Source organism: Nomascus leucogenys, chromosome 4 (assembly GCF_006542625.1).
Source record: "Nomascus leucogenys isolate Asia chromosome 4, Asia_NLE_v1, whole genome shotgun sequence".
Taxonomy (NCBI): domain Eukaryota; kingdom Metazoa; phylum Chordata; class Mammalia; order Primates; family Hylobatidae; genus Nomascus; species Nomascus leucogenys.
Genome location: NC_044384.1, coordinates 136,209,590 through 136,225,474, shown reverse-complemented (window position 1 = coordinate 136,225,474; position 15,885 = coordinate 136,209,590).

Below are 15,885 nucleotides of genomic sequence, written 5' to 3'. Positions count from 1 at the left end.
TTTCCTCAGTTACAAAATAAAGATCGTTGGAGAGCCTACCTCATAGACAATTGACAGTGCAGTTTAACTTATTGACACAGACTTCTAAAACCTCATAGAGGTTTTGTGAGATTTTAATAAATTAGTCCGTTAAACTACTGAGCGTAATGCCTAGCACAAAATAGGCTTAAACACCCAGCAAGGGAAAGTTGTTGTTAGTATTAGTTACCATCATTATCATTAACATCAGTTCAATAAGAAACATGTTTCTAGTACTGCCGTCTTAGTTACTGCCCTTCCTTTAGGTTGCCAAACAGAATTCCTATTTTGTTCTATTTTAATCCTATTAAAGGCAACTTTCAGGATATATATATTTTTTATGGGTTTTTTTTTTGTTTGTTTTGTTTTGTTTTTGAGATGGAGTCTCGCTCTGTCCCCAGGCTGCAGTGCAGTGGTGCGATCTTGGCTTACTGCAACCTCTGCCTCCTGGGTTCAAGCGATTCTCCTGCCTCAGCCTCCCAAGTAGCTGGGACTACAGGTGCCTGCCAGCACGCCCAGCTAATTTTTTGTATTTTCAGTAGAGACAGGGTTTCACCGTGTTGGCCAGGATGGTCTCCATCTCCTAACATTGTGATTCGCCCACGTCAGCCTCCCAAAGTGCCGGGATTACAGGCAGTTTTGTTTCTTTCTTTCTGTAATTCATGTGTTTTCTATTTCTTTTTTTTTTTTTTTTTTTTTTTTTTTTTTTTTTTTTTTTTTGAGACGGAGTCTGGCTCTGTCGCCCAGGCTGGAGTGCAGTGGCGCAATCTCGGCTCACTGCAAGCTCCGCCTCCCGGGTTCACGCCATTCTCCTGCCACAGCGTCTCCGAGTAGCTGGGACCACAGGCGCCCGCCACCACGCCCGTCTAATTTTTTGTATTTTTAGTAGAGACGGGGTTTCACTGTGGTCTCGATCTCCTGACCTCGTGATCCGCCCGCCTCGGCCTCCGAAAGTGCTGGGATTACAAATGTGAGCCACCGCGCCCGGCCTGTGTTTTCTATTTCAAAGGAGGTGCAGGCTTCCTAAACAATACTGTGTCAACATCTATTCATCTATTAAACATTAACCAAAATAATATAAATATTGCTGCCAAATGGTAGGAGTCTAGAAATTCCACCTCCCATATTGTGAAAATATGACAGATTGCCCTCCATCCGCCACTTGGAATAAATCATCTGTCATCCATATGAGAACTGGCTTCATGACTATTTTCACAGATGACTCAGGTTATTTGCCGCAGCGACTTTTGGATGATAAACTATTTTAGGAATGCTCCTTCCAAACAAGAAGGCTTTGTCAATAAGTTAAACTGCACTGTCAATTGTCAAAAAGAAAAAAACCCAGAATGCTGTTCTGATGACCAGAGTTTTCATCTGTCATAATGGCATTGTGCCAAGTCTTGTCATTTTCAGGTTTGTACTAATGTACTATGTTTGTTCCTTTATCAGTCAATTTGAGTGTTAATTGCTGTTGCATAACCTTAGCACCATTTTTATTCCTGTTGGCAAAATCTCCAGCAGGGAACATCTGTAGGTTTTGTATTATTTTCCGTTGCCACACTAGTTGAATCTTCCGATTCCATAATTTCCTTTACTACAGTATATCCCAAGTTTGTCTGTCCTAAGAATCACCTACTAAAAATAGAAATACGCAGGCTTGTCCCTGGAGAATCTGATTTAGCAGGTCTGAAATGGGGTCAGAGAAACTGCATTTTTAACTGATGAACACTATAATCAGGCAGATTGGGAGCACTACTTTATATTTGTAAAGTTAAAATTTGATTTTTTTTCTATTTTTTTAGTTTTTAAACCCTGCAGAGTAAGCGACACTTCCTGGTGAATACATGAAAAGATTCAATAGGCTTCCATAGTTGAGAGAATATTTCTTTCCCTGTTCTTGGATACAGAATCTCTGTAAAATCCTAAGGAACATACTCTTGCCCAATCTGGTCATACAAACATACAACAGGATACAGTGATGAGGCTAAAAGCAATTTTTAAAAATCTATTGTACTGACTCTTGATCCCTGTTCACAGCACCCTGGTGTGCTAGTGTTTGCAATAATTTCTAGATGAGAGATTTTGCATCAGTAATTGTAAACCTGCCTTGACTGGAGACTATTCTAAGAGAGGGTGAAAAAGAGAGTGACTTCGACATCATACTGGAACACACAGTATCTGTTGGGGCTTAGAAAACAATACCCCAAAATAAAGGCCTCCAAAGCAGCCTCTGAAGCAAACGTTTTTCTCTGAGCTTCCCCTGCCCTCCTGTCTCTCAGTCCCACTCTCCCCTGCGGTTAGTTCTAGAAAGTAAATGCCTCTTTACCAAGGTGGATCATAGAAACCAGAATCCCTTTTCCCCAAAGCCAGCCATAAAACCTGAAAATATTACTGTAAATTTCGCTCGACATTTCTGTGTAAAAACTGACATTCCGAAGAAATTACCTGGCCTAACTTGTTTGACTGTACATCATAAGACCCCTTGTATTCGTTCATTTTCACTCTGCTATGAAGAAATACCAAGACTGGGTAATTTATAAAGAAAAAGAAATTTAATGGACTCACAGTTCCACATGGCTGGGGAGGCCTCACAATCATGGCAGACGGCGAGGGAGGAGCAAAGATACGTCTTACGTGGTGGCAGTCAAGAGAGTGTGTGCAGGGGAAGTGCCCTTTATAAAACCATCAGATCTTCTGAGACTTATTCACTATCACGAGAATAGCACAGGAAAAACCCATCCCTATGATTCAATTACCTCCCACCAGGCCCCTCCCACAACACGTGAGGATTATAGGAGCTACAATTCAAGATGAGATTTCGGTGGGTCAAACCAAATCACTGCCATTCCAGAAAGGGCCCTGCCCCTTACCTGGAAGGAAGGAATGCATGCTCAGAGAAGCCAGGAAGAATCTAGACAGACAGGCCTTGCTGAATTGGCTGTCTTGATCGGCTACGCTTAGATCATACCCTTTTTGTCCAGTCATATTTCTAGATGGCTGTTTATGCTTTGTTTAACTTAAACATGAAAATGGACAATTTCCTCTGTATCTTTGGGTCTTCATTTGGAAGGCTCCCATGTATACGTATTACATAAATTTGTATGTCTGTTCTCCAATTAACTTCCCTTCTGTAAGTTGATTTTTTGGCCAGCCTTCTGAGGGCCAAGGGGAAGTCCCCCTTGCCCTCCATAGTCCAAACTATATAGGAACTTGGGCTCTGCATTCATTAAAAGAAAAAAAATGACATTGTTCCTGTAGTTTACATTTAAAAACATGGTTTGTCCTATTGCATATTTTAATTCCTTGACCTCAGGGTCCTTTTTAATTAGAGGAAGAGGAAAGGTACTTATTATTTTTTCATCTCTCTCATATATACAATTTTGATCCCTTTATCGTTCATGCCTTATCAAAATCCTCTTAATAAAGAACTGTACAGTTGAAAGTGGAATATTTGCTAAAAGTCAGGCGGATAGTTAACTGGAAAAATAAATGAGAAAGCATCTTTTTTTGTATTTTTCAGATTCTAGCTAATTTCTATAATTAAAGAAAATCGGCAGTCTCTGCCTTTTTTGAGTTTTATCAATTTTTAAATGTTAATTAAAGGTCTTTTAAAATCAAAAGAATCTATAAAGATGTAAATCAGGATGATTTCGGAAACCTCCCATATCCTAATACAAAAATATATTATGAGCACTAAGTATTGAGAACTTGATAGGTATTGGAAATTCAAGTAATAAAAATCTTTGTACTCTTTAACAGCCTACTTGGGAAAAGAGAGAGAGAGGATGATGTAAGGAAAAAATTATAGTTAAATAAAAAAAGCATGCAAAGGGAGCAAAAGGGATGATTGGCCTCACCAAGAGGTACAGCCAGATGGAAAGGAGTGAAGGTGGGCACATTTAAATAGAGGAGGTAAAACTTAAGCCAAAATAACAAAAGATGAGCCGAAACTTGGTCTGAGGCCAGATGCAGTAGCTCATGCCTGTAAACCCAGCACTTTGGGAGGCCAGGGTGGGTGGATCACTTGAGGCCAGGAGTTCAAGACCAGCGTAGTCAACATGGTGAAATCCATCTCTACTAAAAATATAAAAATTAGCCAGGTGTCGTGGTGTGCCTATAGTCTCAGCTACTCAGGAACGTGAGGCAGGAGAATCTGCTTGAACCCGGGAGGCAGAGGTTGTAGTGGGCCAATTTCACACCACTGCATTCTGGCCTGGGTGATATGGTAGGACTCTAACAACAACAACAAAAACAAAAAACAAAAGAAAAACAAAACAAAACCTTGCTCTGGACAAATTATGGGTAATAAAACATTTTGTTGGATGTGATATCCTATTAACTGAGGTGAAGGACAAGAGAAATGAATGACTGACAAGATCTCAGGGAGGGAGAAAGGATATTGGATTTAGAGAGATTATAGATCAATGTATAGGTTCACAGGCAAAACTTTGAGGTAGTTTAGGAATCTGAAGCTTCCTTTTTTTTTTTTTTTTTGAGACGTAGTCTCTCTCTCTTGTCCAGGCTGGAGTGCAGTGGCGCTATCTCGGCTCACCGCAAGGTCCTCCTCCTGGGTTCATGCCATTCTCCTGCCTCAGCCTCCCGAGTAGCTGGGACTACAGGCGCCCACCACCACGCCCGGCTAATTTTTTGTATTTTTAGTAGAGACGGAGTTTTACCATGTTAGCCAGGATGGTCTCGATCTCCTGACCTTGTGGTCTGCCCGCCCCGGCCTCCCAAAATGCTGGGATTAGAGGCGTAAGCCACCACACCTGGCCTGAAGCTTCCTTTTTAAGTGGAATCAGAAAAAAAGTAGGCATTAATAAAGATAACAAAAACCAAAGTGTATTGAGCTTACTCTGCTACTCACTCTATCAAGAGCTTTTAATATATTACCTTAATTCTTCCATGCAGGGCTGGCATTATTACTGTCTCCAGTTTACCAAATAGGAATTTGAAAGTTTAGAAAGTTATATAACTGTCTGAGATTCCAGAAATTGCGCCGGGTAGAGTTGTAATTCAAGATAAGATCATCAGCTCAGAATGAGAGGGAAGTGTTGAAGGGTGTGAATGAACTGCTTTGAGGAATGGGAGAAGAAGCTGAGGGGGAGAGAGAAAAAAGAATAGCTGAGGAACAGTAAGGGCCCAAGTAAGGATGCAATCCTTTGCTCTGCTAAGAATCCACTTTCTTTTCCAACAGCAGAGTAAGGAAGAGCAAATACTGGAGATAACAGTCTTGTCTTCTTTCTTGATGCTCTTGTCAATAAATAAACCACAACCGTCTAAGTTAGTTTCCTTATCTTTTTTAACTGAATACTACGTGAAATTCAAAATCATAATAAAGGCCAGACGTGATCGCTCACGCCTGTAATCCCAACACTTTGGGAGGCCAAGGCAGGCAAATTGCTTGAGGTCAGGAGTTCGAAACCAGCCTGGCCAACATGGTGAAACCTCCCCTCTACTAAAATACAAAAATTAGCCAGGTGTGGTGGCAGGTGCCTGTAATCCCAGCTACTTGGGAGGCTGAGGCAGGAGAGTGACTTGAACCCCAGAGGCTGAGGTTGCAGTGAGCCAAGATTGTGCCACTGCACTCAAACCTGGGAGACAAAGTGAGACTCCATCTCAAAAAAAAAAAAAAGTCGTAATAGAACAGCACAGAAACATTGGATTAAGTATTAGCATGACAAATTTGTAGTCTTAACTGTAGCTTTGTACTTTTTAATATTTTGGACTTTACCTATTCATCTCTAAATGCAGGTGATTTTGAAGGTCATATTACATCCCTATCCATTAACTGGCCTAATACAATAATCTGTAAGTGAGATGAATGTGAATCTGTGAGGAGACTGTTTTCTTGCATATTAGCTGACCAAAATATGTATTTTTAAAATTTTAGTAAGTTATTTCCCCACTTATCTAATGCTTACTAGGAGAATCCAGAAAGCTGTGGTTGGCCTAGGTAGGAGGATTGCTCGGGGCCAAGAGTTTGAGAACAGCCTGAGCCACATAGCAAGACCTCATCTCTACAAAAAATAAAAAGAAAAATAGCCAGGCATGGAAGTGCACAAATGTAGTCCTAGCTGCCTGGGAGGCTGAGGGGGAAGGACTGTTTGAGCCCAAGAGTTCAAGGTTACAGTGAGCTATGATCACACCACTGAAGAAAGATCTAAAATCAGTGCCTTTAGATTAATACATTTTCAAATCTAGAAAATGAAAAGCAAATTAAAGCCAAAAGAAGGAGAAAAATAGATACAATCAAAGTGGAAACCAATGCAATAGAAAACCTAAAAGAAAAAAGAGAAAAAAGAATTGGTGAAACCAGAAGCTGCTTCTTTATGTGATCAATACAATTGATAAAGTTTTAAAAAGACTGATCAGAGAAAGAAGAGAGGGTACAATTACCAATATCAGAAATGAGAGCCATGACATCACTACAGAAATTACAGGTGCTAAAATGGTAATGAGGAAATATTATATATAAATGCATGCAATAAGTTCACAACTTACGTGAAATATACAGGTTAAAAGATAATTACAGGAGCTCATCCAGGAAGAATCAGACAACCTCTAACACTATATACATTTTTTAAAAAATCAATTTGTAGTTAAAAACCTTCCCACACAGAAAACTCCAGGCCCAGATGGCTCACTTGGTAAATCTGATCAAACATTTGAGGAGGAGATGACACGAATTTTACACAAACTGTTCCTGAAAATTTAAGAGCAGGGAATGCTTTCTTATTCCATGAAGTCAGTGTTACTCTCATTACAAAACCAAGATACTATTTTAAAAAAACAAAAAGACAAATATCCCTCATGACTATGGACACAAACATTCGAAACAAAATGTTAGGAAATTTAATTTAGCAATGTATGGAATCACTTTAAAATTGGCAGAGGGCTCCTGTGTAGAATGCAAGATTGGTTTACTTGTTGAAAAATCAGTGAATGCCATTTGCCTTATTAGCAAACTAAAAAGGAAAACCATTTATTCATTTCCATAGAAGCAGAAAAATGTTTTGAAAAATTCGAGATCCACTGCGGATAGAACATTTGACAAGCTAAGAAAAGAAGATAACTTCCTCTACCTGATAAAGGACACCCCCCGAAAAACAAAACCCCAAACTTAAAACTAATACCAAACTTAATGGTGAAAACATGAATGCTTTCTCCCATAAGTTCAAATACAGGTCAAGAATGTTCACTCTTACTACTCCTATTCAGTATAGTGCTGGAATGAATTTCTCTCCAGTAGAAGGATGGAGGAAGGGAAGAAAGGAAGGAGGGAAGGAGCGAGGGAGGGAGGGAGGTGAGGAAAGGAAATCCAGATTGGAATAGAAGAAAGAGAAAGCAAAACTGTAGTTTTGGTAGATGATATGATTATGTATATAAATAGAAAATGTGATGGAATATACAAAATAGTTACTAGAAATATGTGACTTTAGCAAGGTTGAAGAACTCAAAGTCAATATACAAAAATGAATTGTATTTCTATGTATTAGGAATGAACAGTCAGAAACTTAAATTTTAAAAACAATACCACCAATTATAATAGCACCAAAAATATTAAATACAGATAAATTTGATAAAAGGTGTATAAGAAAGGAGTGGGTGCAGTAGCTCACGCGTGTAATTCCAGCACTTTGGGAGGCCAAGGTGGGCAGATCACTTGAGGTCAGGAGTTTGAGACCGGCCTGGCCAATATGGTGAAACCCCCTCTCTTCTAAAAATACAAAAATTAGCCGAGCGTGGTGGTGGGTGCCTGTAATCTCAGCTACTTGGGAGGCTGAGGCAGGAAGAAGTGGTTGAACCTGGGAGGCAAAGGTTGCAGTGAGCCAAGATTGTGCCACTGCACTCCAGCCTGGGCGAAAGAGCAGGACAGTCTCAAAAAAAGAAGTACTACTAAATGAATGGAGATACATACTGTGTCCATGGATCAGTAGACTCAATATTACAAAGATATCAATTCATGCTAAATTTATCTATAGATTCAATACAATCCCCATCAAAGTTCCAGTAAGCGTGTTTAGAAATTGACAAGCTGATTCTAAAGTTCATATGGAAATGCAAAGAACCTAGAAAATCTAGAACACCTTTGAAAAAGAGGAACAATGTTGGAAGACTTGTACCACATAATTTCAAAACTTACTATAAAGCTATAATAATGGAAACTGTGATATTTGTAAAAAGTTAGAGAAATAGATTAATGAAACAGGAGAGCGATACTCTAGATGTTTCTGTGAAAGTGTTTTTTAGATGAGATTAACAATTAAATTGCTGGACTTTGAGTAAAGCAGGTTACTCACCATAATGAGGGTGGGCCTCACCCAATCCATTGAAGGTTTTAACCGAAGAAAACTGACCTCTACTGAACCAGGAGGAATTCTGCCAGCTGACTGCCTTTGGGCCAGAACTGTAACTGTTCCTGAGTCTCCTGTCTGCCAGTCTACCCCATCAGATTTTAGACTGCCCAACCCTCCACAAACGTGAACTAATTCTATAACAATCAGTGTCTCTCTGGTTGGGCACGGTGGCTCACGCCTGTCATCCCAGCACTTTGGGACGCCAAGGTGGGCAGATCACTTGAGGTCAGGAGTTTGAGACCAGCCTGGGCAACATGGTGAAACCCCATCTCTACTAAAAATACAAAAATTAGCTGGGCGTGGTGGTACACACCTATAATTCCAGCTAGTTGGGAGGCTGAGGCAGGAGAGTTGCTTGAACCTGGAGGTAGAGGTTGCAGTGAGCTGAGATTGCACCACTGCATTACAGCCTGGGCAACAGAACAAGACTGTCTCAGTCAACCAATCAATCAATCAATCAATCAATCCCATTCTCTCTTGGCTCTCTTGGGGTGTGTGTGTGTGTGTGTGTGTGTGTGTGTGTGTGTATATATATATATACACACACACACAGAATTCTCTCTTGGTGTATATATATGTATTTATTTATGTATAATCGTATACATGATTCTTTTTCTCTGGAAAATTCTCACTCACATAAGTCAAATTTTTTTTCCCAGATTGCATGCTGCATGTTTAACCCCATATATTCAAGAAGTTAGGAATTATAATTCTAACATTACTAAATTTATTACTCAAAAAATTAATCTAGCCACCTAAATAGTAAATGAAAATAAGGAACTCACAAATGAGTGTGACATCATATACAAAAAACTGATTATGATAAATATCTCTAAAACATAAGATTAAGGCTAACCAACTTAGTAGCTACAAATGTAGTATAATTGCTATAATTCATAAAAGAAACTACACAGTAGATAAGCAACTTGATTATAGTCATGGGTAAAAAAAATGCTCAGAAAAAAATAATTTTTTAAATGACCATTAATGAGGAGATGGAATTTGCTGGTTGGAAGTAAATTTTTCATTTTGTGTTTCCTAGGGGTATTTGCTGGATATAAATTGAGAACTGCATACTGTAATTTAAAAACATGAAGGCAAAATCTAATTTAATACAAGATTATATTCAAAGTTTTCAGGAACTGCTTGTAAAACTGTGTCAAGAGGCAAAGAAAAAACATAACCAAACTTAGCTCCTTTTTAGACTCAAGAACGTAATTGAGAATCTTGATGCTGTCTTAGGGACAGTAGACTTAATGGTGGTCAAGTGCTTTGTTTTACAAAAAAAACTCAGATAAATGAGTTACAGTCGTTTTGGGTAAAGTCTGCTGTGTACCTGGGCCTACACACATTTTCACTTCCAGTAATAAGCAGCAGGTTGGCTCTGGGGACAGAGGAGGTGTCTCAGGTATGTGACAAAACTCGTAGGAGCCAACTGCACTTACATCAGCAGAGTCAGTGAGCAAGCTCTTTCTCTTTTCAGTCTACCTTTTGCTTGCTCCCAACTTTTTCCACCTTTAGTCTCTCCTCCATCTCCTTTGCCTCATGTCCCAGCTTCCCTTCCTTTCCCTTCTTCCTCTTCCCACCTTTGTGCTCTCAGCTCCCTTCCCCTTCTTCTTTACATACAATACAGCTCCTCTTACAGCCTAAAGGAACATAACCAGTACTTTTCGTCCTAGCAACGTCAAGCTCCCTTCTATGTGCCACCACTTCCCAAATATGCATTAACAAAGAGAGGTGCTTTCTGTCAGTGTAAAGTATAGCTGGATTGAATGTAATGTCATTTAGATGTTTCACATTAGGCGGCCTTACTTAAGGGAGTGTTGTGCTCTAGTAATTATGTAGATACTCAGATCTGGTTTGTTTGTGTGTATTATGAGTGAATGATGAAAGCATCATTAGGTGTAAGCTGACAAAATACATCTTTTATTTCAAAATAGAATTTAGATTTGTGGTAGTAATTTATATTTTAGGTATTTTTTCATGACTGTGCAAAGAATGAAGTTGAGCAAGAAAATTAATAGGGATACAGAAACTTGCTCATCATTACAAAGCATATAAAATAAAATATATTTCTTTGGATGCTGTAATACTTAAAAAAATTTGAAGTATAAAAACCAAAAATAGAAGTTTGTGAAATCTGAACTGTAGACTCACCTTACAATCATGCTGAAAGTGGAACTCCAGTTGTTCACGGCGCAGAGTTTATGCCTCGTGCATATTCTAGATGCATAATTGCAGTGTTTTGTTTTGTTTTGGTTTGGCTTTGATATGGAAGAGCCTACTACATTTCCTTATGAAACTATCTTTACACTTATGTTTTAGTGTTAGTATGTTTTAATATTCATTTTATTTATTTTATGAAGACGCATCAAAGTAATCACATAAGATGGTGCTCATGAGCCCTGTGGAATTAGGCTCTGGCATCAGGTGGACCTGGGTTCAGAATTATGACTCAGCCGTTCGCTAGGCTGATTGTTTTCAACTCTCTCAGCCTCAGATTCCTTATCAATAAAATGGATATAGTACAAACTGTATTTCATAATTGTGATTAAGACGGGAAGAAAGTACACAAATACTGTAGGTTCAATGCCTGACGTATAGTGAATACTCCATAAATGATAATATTGTTTAATTTTGGTTGGAGAATCTATCAATACATGTTTTTGTTTTTTTCTCGATTCTCATTTCTTTTCCATTGATGGAAAAGAATTGGCTATCTTTAAGCCAAGACCACACCGTCTTAATTTTGTGAAAAGTTTTGAAATCAGAAAATGGGAGTCTTCTGACTTTCTCCTTCTTTTTCAAGATTGTTTTGTCTACTCGGGAGATGAATTTTAGGATGAGGTTGTCACTTTCTACTTTGATGTTTTTCCAAGGACAACTAAAAAAATGAAAACAAAAAAGAACATCTAGCTCTGTCAGCTGCCAATATTCAGTGAGACAACAATACTACTAAAATTAAATATACTCAGATTTTTTACTAACATGGTCCACCGAAGAATGAGGACGAGAGTCCTGAATGATGAACTTACAGAAGATTCCCTGATGATCTAACTGTGCATTTTACTCACATTTTTCGCCTTTATTTATAGTATGAACAGTCATTCAGCATCTTTCTGACTCTAGCAAATGAGTAACTGTAGCAAATTTTCCTTGGTTCATTAATAAGTATAGTTTAGAAACCAGATTTGAAGACTCTCAACACCAGCCTAGAGCAAAATGTCAATGGAGTTTTTATTAATCAAGTTTTTCTGATGGAAACATTTATACAGTATATTATATGATACAAAAATATATATGTATGTATATACATATTTTTTTGAGATGGAGTCTGACTCTGTCACCCAGACTGGAGTGCAGTCGTGCAATCTCGGCCCACTGCAACCTCTGCCTGCCAGGTTCAAGTAACTCTCCTGCCTCAGCTTCCTTAGTAGCTGGGACTATAGGCTCTCGCCACCACACCTGGCTATTTTTTTTTTTTTTTTTGTATTTTTAGTAGAAACGTAGTTTCACCATATTGGCCAGGCTGGTCTCAAACTCCTGACCTTGTGATCTACCTTCCTTGGCCTCCCAAAGTGCTGGGATTAGAGGCATGAGCCACCATGCCCGGCCCCAAAATTATATTCTCTAAAAATTGTTCACTATGTCCTTAGCATTTTCTCAGAATTTTCTATTGTATGAAATTACCCTCAACAAGTTTTAGAGGACTTCAGAAGAATGTATAAAGCAGTAAGATGAGTCTAGATTTTTATAGTTACTCATTGTTAATGACTTTCATGGTTGAGTCAACTGAATTTGACTTACCCTCATGTATTGTATCAGAGATACTTCACTGATCTTAGAATTGACATATCTTGTATTCTGTCCTTGATATATTCAGTGTATAGTTAGTGTTAAAACAATTACAGAGGAATGTATTAATTTGTGGTTTATTTCAACTTTTTAAAGCAAGTTATTTAAATGTTCTCATTTACCTTAATTACTGATAATTTCATTTTATGTACTAGCTGACTTCTTGCAGACCACTTCTCACTTTGATTACTTCAGGGAGTTATTCAATTAGAAAGCATTACACTGGGGCTGTCTGTATTTCTCTTGATACATACATAGGTTTTCATGCTATGGCAGGTGATATTTTCCCCCCTGAAAATGGTTTGGGTTTCCTTTACCATTCAGATTACTCTTTTTTTTTATTATTTATTTATTATTATTATTATTTTTTGAAACGGAGTCTCACTCTGCCGCCCAGGCTGGAGGGCAGTGGCGCGATCTTGGCTCACTGCAAGCTCCGCCTCCCGGGTTCACGCCATTCTCCTGCCTCAGCCTCTCCGAGTAGCTGGGACTACAGGCGCCCGCCACCACGCCCGGCTAATTTTTTGTATTTTTTTAGTAGAGACGGGGTTTCACCGTGGTCTCGATCTCCTGACCTCGTGATCCGCCCGCCTCGGCCTCCCAAAGTGCTGGGATTACAAGCAGATTACTTTTATTAATTAAAGTACGTAGGTTTATAAACTGGAGCTGAAAGCATTGGCTCCTCCTTGAAACGCTTGTTTTGCCATTCACTTGAAGTGTTTTCTCTCACATTCACACTACTATTAACCAGAGGGCAAAAATCTTTCACTTTAGCCAGGCCATATTTAGACAAATTAATCCTATGAAATACAGAAGGTCATTTACTACTCCTGTAATGTTTGTTGAAGAATAAAAATGATGAGTAATAGATATTCAAACAAAATATAAAAATGGAGACTCTCCATTATAAAGATTATATTTCCAAATGAGTCTATGATTTTTACTGTAGTATAAATATTAGAATGTTCATATTATTTCAGTGTAATTTTAAGAAGTCAGATTAATAAGTTCATGCTCTTGAAATGAGTTGAATTGAATACCGTGTAAAAATGTTAATGAAATGTGATAGAACTTTAGAAATAAGTTCCTCAAAGATTATCTAGTTCATGGTACCAGGGCTTAGATCCTTTTCTGCCTTTATACCCATGACCGACGTCATTAATTAATAGCTGCATTTTCAATGGGAGCTTGGCAAAGTTTCTGAACAAAGAACTCCAGGGATTCTCTACCAATAGCTCAGTTGTCACTTGAGATTATTCCAGTTTGCCGTAATTTATCTTAATCCAATTTTTAAAAAAATTTTGTAGATGGAGAAACTGAAGAACAAATAGTTGATTTGTGTAATATTGTAAAAAGTTACTCCCATAGCTAAAATGAAAACTCAAGTCTCCTTTCTAGCAGTGCTCTATTCTTCATACTTCATCACGCTGAATTACACCCCGATCTTTGCTATTGTATTGCCAATCTCAATTACACACACAGACTTACAAAGTCAGACATGGAACATGGATATATTTATATACATCTATACACCTACTAGGAAGAAGGTAAATAATAAGTGAAAATCTAAATGCTTGTGAGAGCTTCCTAACATTTAGCATGAGGCAAAAAAAAAAAACAACCCACAACATTCACATTTACAGTTTACACAGCTGTTGGATAAGTGTACTTCCTGGAAAAATTACCAAATTAAAGAATGTATACCTCAAAAGGAGACTTGTGTTATATTTTAAGTTATACCGTACACAAAACAGTTGCTAATCATCAGCTGTATTATATAAATAGTTCAATTACTTATTTCTGGGCTTCATGTTTTTTAAATTTCTTTACCTAAGAAATTTGCAAGTTTCTACCAATTTTATCATACATAATGAATATGTTTTTAAATTTATTATCATTTTTTCTTTTGATATAATTCACATACCACAAAATTTCCCTTTTAAATTGTACAATTCAGTGGTTTTTCCTATGTTCGTAAAGCTTTGGTACTATCAGAACTATTTACATTTGAAAACATCCTTACAACCCTCAAAAACAAAAAAAACCCCATACACATTAGCACCTGTTCCTAATTCCCCCTTCCCCCTTTTGCCAGCCTCAGGTAACCACTATTCCACTTTCAGTCTCTGTATATTTACTTAGCCTGTGGATTTCATATAAATCTACGTAATTCCATGTGGGCTTTTGTACCTGGCTTCTTTCATTTAGCACAGTTTTTGGGCTTATGTCTTGAAATCCTCCTTTCTAGTTTTATGATTTGCTTAGTACTTTTTTGTTGTATTACCTTTTATCATGTAAAATATAGTATCTTTTCATCATAATGCCATATGTTTTTAATTTGCTGGCTCTTTTATTTGCTATAGTCTCAAATTATACATGTTATGGTTTTATCCGTATAGTGTGTGATATTGGGAAAAAGGTTGAATATTAAATGGAAAATAGAAAAATAGTAGGAAAAATAGAAAATGTTATCAAGGCCTTCTCAAATCTGTATTTCTCCTTTGTATTAAAGGAACTATATATGGAATATTATATTTATTTTAACAGAAAAGTGTTTAACTAGTTGGGTTAGGTTAGAGTATCAAGTCACTTCTCCTTATGAAAATACAATCTCAGCTTTTATAATAATTATATCCTTTTCTTTTTTTCCATAGGATTATAGACATTAAATGAACTGCATATTTGTAGGAATGCTTACCAGTCTTAGCAGCAAATTTGAACTTTGAGTGAAAAATATAGGGTGAAAGCAGCTTAATGTCATTAATGATTTATGTAGGGGTGCATTTAGTATCTACTTAAAGGAGTATTTAAAGTTAGCAATGCTAATAATTCGTCTTCTTTTTATAGAATTAAACTTAAATTTTATGCCCAAATTTCCATCTAAATATGAAAATATAATCCCATTTTAAAATAAAAATGGAATCAATCTAAATTATAGTATTCTTTCTTCTCTATTTGAAAATGTTTAGTGAACTTTGTCCATGATTCTACAAGTCTAACCTAAAATCGAATCAATATATTAAATCTCTGTATGCAAATAAAACATGAAATAGCATCTGCTTATACAACAAAAACATTATTACAACAGTGCTGTGTGGTCCTGGATTTTGGCTCATTGATTTGGCTTCCTGCTCACTCTGATATACACATCTACTGACATTAAGATTTATTACTCATTTTTTAATTAAATTGTTGAAGCATGATGGAGAAGTCATGATTTCGAGAATAATGATCATGTTTTATTCTCTTATTTGGCTAATTTTAGGATAGTTTAAACAATTTTTTGAGATAAAATCCTAATTGAAACTTACTAAAGTTGTAAAGACATTTATATCTTTTTATATTAATCCCAGAAATATATTTCATATAATCAGCATTTTTTATAGTTTTTCTTTGTTACAGCTATGTAGGCTTTCAACTAGCTTATTACTCATAAATTACAGTAACTTGAAGCTGCAATAGATTAAGTCAGGGGTCCTCAGGCCCTCAGCCACAGACCAGTACCAGTCCGTGGCCTATTAGGAACCAAGCCACACAGCAGGAGGTGAGTGACAAGACAGCATTACGATCTGGGCTCCACCTCCTAGATTCTCACAGGAGCAAGAACCCTATTGTGAACTGTGCTCCCTGAGGGATCTGGTTGTGTACTCCT